The 9,026-nt window shown below is 56.5% G+C and overlaps 1 long non-coding RNA gene across 1 annotated transcript; it reads left to right on the top strand.

The window, feature by feature from the left end:
- Positions 1 to 5,848: 5,848 nt before the first annotated feature.
- On the top strand, positions 5,849 to 8,071 carry LOC131402046 (uncharacterized). The gene is made up of 3 exons (XR_009218213.1): positions 5,849 to 5,868; positions 7,489 to 7,557; positions 7,982 to 8,071. It is a non-coding gene; the product is annotated as an uncharacterized LOC131402046 (long non-coding RNA).
- Positions 8,072 to 9,026: the final 955 nt, after the last annotated feature.

Genomic DNA, 9,026 nt, shown 5'->3' with positions numbered 1-9,026 from the left:
ATATTCAGAACAGAGAATCAGTTTTATTTTGGGTGGCAATTCAACAAACTAAAAGATAAAATTCCTAACCCTTCTTGCAGATAAGAGTGACCAGACCAAATTCAGGCCAATGATGTGTGACAAGAAGTATGGAGTGGGGGTTTGTGGAGGCTGCACAGGTGGAACTGACATAGATGGGAGGTTCAGCATTAGACACATGTGACAGCAATCCACAGGTGTTGTAGGTATCATCTCATATACACCTGACGATGTTCCTAGAAAGCTGTTTTTAGCACCATCCCCATTGTGCAGGTTGGGAGACTGGGGAGATCTTGAGAGGCACAGTGGCTTTTCCAGGACACAGAACCGGTAGGATAAAAGAGGTGTGACTTCAGCTCTGTCTCCTCAAAGCTGGCCACTGGTTCCACGTCCAAGGAGCTGTGGGGAGGGTGGTGATGGATATTTGAGTACAGTGATGGAGATGACATGGGCAAGGAGGGAGAGCAGCCAACAGCCTAGCGGGGGCTTTGAGTGGGTCTGATTGAAGGAAGGGGCCAAGTAATAGAACCTTGAAGAAGTGACCTCACTTCCTTGGTGACAGCCCCCAACAGAACTTAGAACTCTGGTTACCAGGCACCCACACTGTAACCACAGCCTCCTGTCCAGTTCATTTGAGTGGAGACACTCGACACAGCAGGATGTTCTCGTGTTGTCCCGTGACTTTCCGAGGCTCTGGCCCCCGGAAAGCCAAGAATGAGAGCATATTAAGTCGCTTTAGACATTGGCTCAGCCCTCACCTCGAATGTCTGTGGCCTTTTGGCAGGAGGAACCATCAGGTAACAGCGTAGCCGAGGGCAGGCCACTCTAGGTCAGGACACAACTGTGATCCCAAATGGACAGCCCCACACCCCTTGACCCTCATTGTGTGTGTGTGTGTGTGTGTGTGTGCGTGTGTGTGTATGTGGGAGGTGGAGTTAGAGAAGGTAGTATGAGGAGGAACCACCCTGAGCAGGAGCAGGTAGCTAAATGGTGGAGATCTGGTGGTGTGTCATGTTCACACTGAAGATCTTGGCTGCAGGAGAGGATGGTGATTGCTGGGGACCAAGCTCTTCTACCCACATGTGAATCCCAGGCCATCGAGGTGTTCACATTCCTTCCCTGATGGAGACTATGCACATGCCCCTCTGTGCCTGAACTGTGGTGGGGTTTCCCTCTGTGGCAAAGTCCAGGCAGGCCCCTGATGCCTCCTGGCCTGACTTCTGGGCACTGTCACTGCAGAGCTGCACCCAAGTGATAGTTGAGGAGCTGGTAGATGGTTTCCAGTTCGCCATCTCCCTGGAGAGGACACAGGTGCACCAGTCCATCAATGAAGAGGGCTGGTCTGAGGTGAGTGTGGGTGCAGAGGGGTCTTCATACCCAGGACTCTGAGATGACCAAGGCACTACTAGAATGCAGACTCAAATCTGAGTCTCCCCTGGAACCCCCCGGGGTTTTCTCATTAGAGTGCTCCACAGTCCCACTCCCAAAGGAATCTGGACCTCCACTCCTTCCCACCAGCTACACAGGAGGGTAGAAAGTCACCTCAATTCTCCCGCTGGTTCACCATGATGTCATTGAGTGTATGTCCCTCCTCCTCTCCCTCAGTGTGAGGATGAGTCCACCGTGAATTTAAATGAGGCCTGCAGGATGCGGGCCCTCCAGACAGGCATGATGGAGAAGCTGACAGAGTCCATCGCACCAGCTTTCCTGAGTAGGAACATCTCTAGCTTCACCACCTTCGTGGTCAACTACTCGGCCTTAGACACATCCCACCAAGTCAAGGACCAGCTGTTTACTAGGTGAGTGGCCACTCCCTCCTCAGCACAGTGGTGACTCTGCCCCCTGCCAGCTGTGTGTCCTGGGAGTGTCACCAAATCTCTCTGAGCCTCAGTTTGCTCCTAGAAAAGTAGGGTGGGAAAGGATAAATTTCCTGGGGATCTTGTAGGAACTCATGGGATCAGCCATGGCGGGTGCTTACCTGGTGCCTGGCTCTGCAGAGAGGGCTGTGGACGTGCTGTGGTTGTTCATGGTGTTTATTTCTCTCTTCCCCATGAAAAGTAGTCTGCCTCACCCATCTCTGAGATGCGGCCTTTCTGAGTTTGGAAAAGCACATGGAAAGCACCCTGTCAAGGAGTTGGAGATTCCATCCAGCTGGTCCTGGTCCTTTTCCTTGGGGTAGCCAATCAAGGATCTCTGGGGCAGCAGAGAGGCCCTAGGCCCACTCAGGTGTCTCGGATGGTTCTGGGTGGACTACATTCATTCAACCATGTAGATTAAGCACCTACTGCATGCAGGACATTTGGAGACAGTAAACTCAGTGAATGAAGGAGACACAATGCGTGGCCTCAATTTCCGTCTGAGAGTCAGACATTGACATTAGACATCATTCGCAGGTCTTGTCATCCACCGTCCATCCCAAGGGATGCCCTCATAGCCTCCTTTACATCTGGAGGCATCTCCCCTTATTCCAGCCAGGAGGGCAGAGCGCAGGACCACCTAAAAAAGTGAGTGGTCTTTGGGTGCAGAAGGACGGCCTCCTGTCTCTAAAGAACAAGCTGTGGGGGGAGAGATGGAGGCTGTGGCTGAGGGGAGCCTGTCAGAAGCCGCATCTCATGCATCTTTTGATTCCCATGGGAAGGCAGAGGCCCGGTGGCTTCCACTCCAGGAGGACAGGAGTCAAAGAGCTATGGATGGGTGCCAGGACCCCTGGGAACCAGAGGGGTGGCTGGGCTGCGTTCTCCCCTAGAAACCCATTCCCACCACAGACCCATTTGAATCTGCCTCCCCTTCTCCACATCTACCTCTTCTGACCACCGCCTCCAGGCCCAGAACAGGAGGTGTGTGAGCAACCTGGTCACAAATCTGTCTCAGTGCTCAATCCAGTTGCACAAGTGCATGGAGGGCCGGGGTGGGCTGTGTCCCAGACCTTCAGGAGAAGAGTGTCAGTGGGAAGAGAGTCACAACAGACTCTGTGTCAACCTGCTGGATAAGCAGGCCTGCCACTGCCAGGACAGCCTCACAGGGGTCAGGGCTGCCATGTGGCTCTCACCTGGATGGAGAGGGGCAGGCATAGGGCCCAGTCCCAAGCCAGGGTGCCTTGGGTGAGAAGCGTGGAGGGAAAGCCCAGGCCTCTGACTCTGTTGCCCAATTGCCTCCCCCAGTGCCATCTCTTCTCTGGTGGGAACCTGCCTGGACCCAGGGCAGGATTTCTGGGAGCTCCTGCACTATCCCTGCTTCAGCATGAAGCTGGCCTCTCTGCATCTCAGCTTGCCTGGCTCGGGGCTTCAGGGCCACGCCTACCTTCTCCAGGTCCAGCTGGAGCATCCACGGCCTTTTGAGGCAGAGCTGGAAGGTGAGGCGACTGCAGTCTGGGAAGACAAGTTGCAGAGTGTTCAGAGGCTTGGTTCCCTTCAAGGCAGTGGGGTCTTTCCTGGCTTTGACAGGCACAGGGGAAGTCAGCTACTTGAGTGACACTGTTTCTTTCTCCTGCTGCAGTACCATCTCCAGAGTTCCCTCCAGCTCCAGAGCCAGAGCAAGGGCCAGCTCCATGGCTACATCCAGCTCCAGCTCTAGTTCCACCACCTGTGCTAGAGCTGGAGCCAGAGCCACCACCAACCTCAGCTCCAGCCCCAGTGCCAGCTCCTGAGCTGGAGCCAGCTGGACCATTGGCTCCAGGGAGAATCCTCCCTCCACCTGGAGAGATAACAGAAGAGCCAGATCCAGCCCCAGAGCCCACCTGCCCCTGGGACGTGACCTCCAAGAACCTGCTGAGGGAGGAGAAGCCTGACTTCTTGGAGTTCCCTCCCCGGCTGGTGGCAGAGCAGTTGACACTGATGGATGTGGTGAGCAGCAGGGCTCTCAGGGCAGGTGGGGCCGGCCTTCCCTGTGCCATCAGCTGCCCCAGACCTGCCATTTCCTGATCCAGAATCCCATGATCTCGCTGCAACCTCTTGCTTCCCCACTTACCCTCATGTGACCTGAGCAGCCTTCTTAACTCCCAAGCCTTTGCTGTCCTCATGTGGACAGTAGGGATGGACTTTGAGAGCAGCTGCCATGCAGAGTGGCTGTGCAGGTGGATGAGGTGGAGCAGAGAGGAAGTTGGGCAGAGTCTGCGTTTTGGTGGGGGAGGGGAGCACACTGAAGTGCTGTCTCGTCCTTGGGTAGTTCACTCATTTGCCCAGGAGGCCTCAACAGCCTCAGCACTAATTAGGCACTTCATGTGTACATGACTACAAGGCAGACAAACAAAGCCCGTGGTTGTTGCTGCCTTGGGGGAATGTGCATCTGAAAGAGAGTCAGACCCCAGGATGGTCAGAATGGGTGGAAGATGCCCCTAGAGATGGTCAAGCAGGAGCCGAGTTCTGGTGCTTGGAGGAAGTGAGACTGGGCGGCGAGCAAATGCCACTTCCCTGCGCCACAGTATGGGTTCCTGGGTCGTCCTGTGCTGGGTGCCCTCAGGGGACACAGGCAACACCCAGGGACTCCCACAAGCCTCAGGCCGCATTCTCAGCTTCCTGTGCTCCAGCTCTCACCACTGGCCCGGCCTGGGACTGGGGGCTGCGGATGCTGAGCTGGGCTGTGGCAGGGCTGGGTGACACTCCCTGTCCTCCCCAGGAGCTGTTCAAGACAGTGATGCCCCACGACTTCCTGGACTCCATCTGGTCCCAGTGTGACAACAGGGGCAATGAGCACCTGGCACCCAGCATCCATGCCACCATAACCCACTTTAACAGAGTGGTCGAATGTATAGTCACCACCTGCATTGGGGACCTGAGCATGACGGCCCAGGACAGGGCCAGGGTGGTGGGGCTCTGGATCCAGGTGGCCAAGGTAAGATGTGGGAGGCCCTGGGAGCCCCTCTCTGGAGTCGGGGGAACTGCCTCTTCTCCTTTCTCAGCTCTCATGTTTGAAGTCCGTGGTCTGAGCCTTTGCACAATCCTTAGGCCCCTCCTGCCAGGCCTCGATGACCTGACTCCTGGTCCCAGTGGTGGGAAGCTCACCCCTTCCTGAGCTCCTTTCTTGGCTTGAGCTGAAATCCTCCTCCCTGGAAGTATTCCTCATCAGGTTCCAGCTGTGCCTTTCCCGGGTCCCTGAGCTGCTGTCTCATCCACGATAGGAGATGTCAATGAGGCGACAGAAGCCAGAGGAAGCAGGGCTCCAGCTCCCCCTCACAGCTCATTCTCTTCCCTTCCCCAGGAATGCCACGGCCTGGGGAGCCTTTCCTCTCTCCATGCGATCCTCTGGGCTCTGGAGGGCCCCTCCATTCAACGTTTAAAAGAGACGTGGAGACAGGTGTCCAGGTGGGTAGGCCTCTCTCCATGCGAGCACCACCTGGGTGGACCAGACACCCCCCACAGGGCTGGCATTGCCCTTCAGTCAGCTGGGAGCTCCTGGGAGACAGCAAACCCTGGGGATAGGGTCTGACCTGGTTGGCAGGCTTCAAGTCTTTCTGAAAACTTAGGACAGTGGTTCTGCTTCAGGAATCAGTTTCCCTAAGTGACAGATCATGGCTTGAACCAAATTGAAGATTTTCAAGTGTTTGCAGCAACAGAACTCTCTGTCCACATGAAATTAAGACTATTTAAAACACATCTGCTGAGAAAATAAGAGAATGGAGGCCCAAGGTGACAATAGGAGAGCCCCCTCCCCATTCCCAGACACCTTAGGGCTCAGAGGACACAGTGAAAATGCTTATCCAGGGTGTCTGGATCTTCTGGGTTTTCAAACAAATGGGATTTACCCTCAAACCACTCCACAGTGTTTCTTTTTTCCCTCCTCAGGAAGAACTGTCAAATACTTAAAAACATCCTCCAAACATGCCACCGGGAGAGCAGGAAGCTTCTCAAGGAGGTGAGTGGAGGCTGGAGAACTGGAAGGACGGGAGGTGAGGTGGGGAGGGACCAGGCAGGATGTGCTTTGGTAAGTTTTTCACTTAAGGTTCCCCGAGAAATAACGGTCTGTCTTGTCCAGCTGGACGGGAAGCGGGGGGTGTGAGCTGCAGGGGCAGGTGGGGACTGTTTGGGGCAGGAGGCCTTGGTCACGGGATACAGTGGTGTCGCCTGGACTGTTCCAAGAGATGAGGAGCTGGCAGAATGAGCAGGTGTCTGGCTTCCATGGGAACCCATCAGCTGGCCCTCATCATCCTCCAGGCTGGTGGGTGGATGGAGTGGGTGGGGGTTCCTTTCTTCCTAAAGCAGCCCAGTCTGTCCTCAGGAAGCCAGGCCCCTGCTGCTCCTTCTGTCTTCACTGCAGCTCGCAGGGGAGGGCATTCTGCCTGTCCCAGGGATGGGCACTATGAGGTCACACAGGTCTTGTGGACACAGGGGCTGCACAGCCTTGGGCCAAATGGTGGATCTGGGACAGAACTGTGTGCTCTCTGGGACTGTGCACTCTAGCCCGATTTTGGTCACTGCTGACAAACCAGTGAGTCTCCCCCGGTGCCTTGTCGACAAGGATACGCCCCAGATGGCAATGAGAATTATCGAGGAACCTACAGATTCTTAATGGGCCTTCCTGACAGATTCTTAATGGCCTCCATCAAGGCCCTGGCAGGAGGTGCCTAAGGATTGTGCAAAGGCTCAGACCACAGACTTCAAACATGAGAGCTGAGAAAGGAGAAGGGACATTAGAAGTTTCCAAGTGAAAAAGGATGCAAATGTCACCGTTACACAGTGCCGTGGTCACCCCCTACACTGTCACTCAGATGTGGCACACGGAGGTCCCCTTCCTGAGTGAGTGAAGGAGGAGTTCTGTGCAGGGACTATCCTGAGGGGATCCTAGGGAGCTGAGGACTTTGGCATGGCCTCAGGTCCAGCCTGGTGTCAGAGAATCCCAGGGGGCTGGAAAACACAGAAGCCACTTGCATGGGACCCCAAGACACCTTGTGCCTCTCCATCCATGGCTCATGTTGACTGAGGGCCTCAACACACCCCGAGAGTCCAGAGGACAGGACATTGGTCTGAGGTGTGTCTGGAGGAGGAGTGAAGGCCGGGGGCCAGGGCCTCTGGCTGGGAGGGGGAGCGGTCTCCTCTGTGGGCCCCTGAGCAAGTCACTGCCCCTCTGTGGGCCTCGGTCTCCTCATCTGGGAAATGGAGGGAAATGATCTGTGGTGCAGGCCTCACAGAGGTGATGAGGTACAAGGGGGAGAGGAATGTGCAGCAGCTTTGTGCTCCTCCTCCTCGAGGGGGGAGGGGACAGCACTGGTGACAGTCAGATGACACTGAGTCCTCAGGGGACCCTGGGAGGCATGGGGAGTCCTCCTCACACTTTCCTGATGAGGAGAGAGGCTTAGGGGCCTGGGCAGGCCTGAGGGCACAGAGGAGGGAGTGTTGGAGCTGGGAGGGATCTAGAATCAGGGCACCCTGGAATGGGAGCAGCCATAGACACCAGATATCCAGGGTCCAGGATCAGGGGCCTGGGAGACACGGGGAATATAGCATGGCCTCCCTGAGCCTGTCCTTGACCCTGCAGGAGGTGATATCTGTGAGGGCCACCCTGCAGATGGACCCCCAGGGAGCCCAGGAGAGACAGCAGCAGCAGGTGAGTTGGCCTGAGGGGGAGGATCCAGGTGCCAGACGAAGGGTCACTCACCTCACGGCTGGAGGCCTCCCTAAGAGAGGGGTCCCTCCTCCTCCAGCCCAGCTCCAGGAGCCAAAGAGCCTGAAAGGCCTGCCCTGGAAGTGACCAGGAGGAGGCCTGGGAGGGCTGGGCCCAGGATGGGTTAGGGAGGGGAGGGGCAGGGACCACATACCCTGGGATTTGCCAAAAGCCGCCCCTGGGAGGTGACTGGGGAAGTTGGGTGGTCCTGGAGGGGGTAACTGGGGGGAGGCCGCTGAGGGTCCTAGGCTGTTCTCTGTGGGAGTCTGTGGTGGGCAGGAGGCTGGGGTGAAGGGATTTGGGGGAGGGTCCATGGGGGCACCTGAGAGGTGGGACTCATCTCACCACTCCCACCCTGATTTCACAGGGTGTCGTCCCCTTCCTGGGCATGTTCCTCTATCACCTCAAGCTGCTGGACATTGGGATGGCAGATGATCTGGAAGTGAGTGAGCCTGGAGGTGGGGACAGGGAGCAGGATCCTGAGGTTTGGGAGGCGAGAGCCCTGCACTGGGACCTGAGTTCTCAGTACATGGCAAACCTCCTCTCATGAGAGCCCCATAGCCACCCCTGGGAGTTGGGGAGTCAGTCCCATCTTAGCAATGCGTGAATAGACGCTCCGCATAAGCCCCCCACCAGTCTACCTGGGCTGGTGAAGCTCATAGCTGCCTGCCTGCAGAGCTGCAGGAGGCTGTGTCTGAGATGGATTCAGCCTCCCCCTCAGGCCCTGCCCCTGGGGGAGTGCCATCAGCCCCTGCAAGTGAGGAAGCACTTCTGTGTTCCAGCTGTCCCTTCCTCCCTGAGGCCTCAGTCTCCCCGTCTGTCATCAGAGAGGGTGTGCTACAAAAAGTCTCTGGCCTCAGCTCCCCTGTCCCTCCTGCTCTGGAGCCCAGAGCCTGGCCCAGTGTCAAGTTCTCTTTGTGGAAGGTCTGCCCTCTGCTGGGCCCTGACATTCCTGCAGCCTGAGAAGGGGTGGGATGGGGCTTGGTTATGGACTTAGGGGGCTGTTTCTGATGGACATTGGCTGTCTCCCTTCCAGGGAAATTGGGTCAACTTTCAGAAATGGTGTGAGGTGAGCAGCTATGGGAAGGGTGGGGATGTGGAAATCAGAGACCTCGCCTGGCAAGACCTCTCCTGGCAAGACTTTCTCTGGCCTCATCCCTTGGGTCTTACATTTATTGGGAGAGTCAGATCCACAAAGCTGGGAATCCCATCACGTTGGCGGGTGCGGGAGGGGCTGGCATCAAGGACACCTTCCTGGATGAGGAACTAATTCAAGCCAACTGTGAGGACAGGCAAGTCCTGAATGGAGCGGGAAGGAAGGAGGGTTCCCGAGTGAGCACAGACCCCAGACCAGATCCTCACTCCGCACAAGTCCCTGGCAGCATTCCCCACCCAAGCCCTGTCTGCATCCT

The sequence above is a fragment of the Diceros bicornis genome (genome assembly GCF_020826845.1).
Source record: "Diceros bicornis minor isolate mBicDic1 chromosome 3 unlocalized genomic scaffold, mDicBic1.mat.cur SUPER_3_unloc_2, whole genome shotgun sequence".
Classification (NCBI taxonomy): domain Eukaryota; kingdom Metazoa; phylum Chordata; class Mammalia; order Perissodactyla; family Rhinocerotidae; genus Diceros; species Diceros bicornis.
The sequence above is the reverse complement of the archived record's forward strand: the minus strand, read 5'-3'. Positions and strand labels throughout refer to the sequence as shown.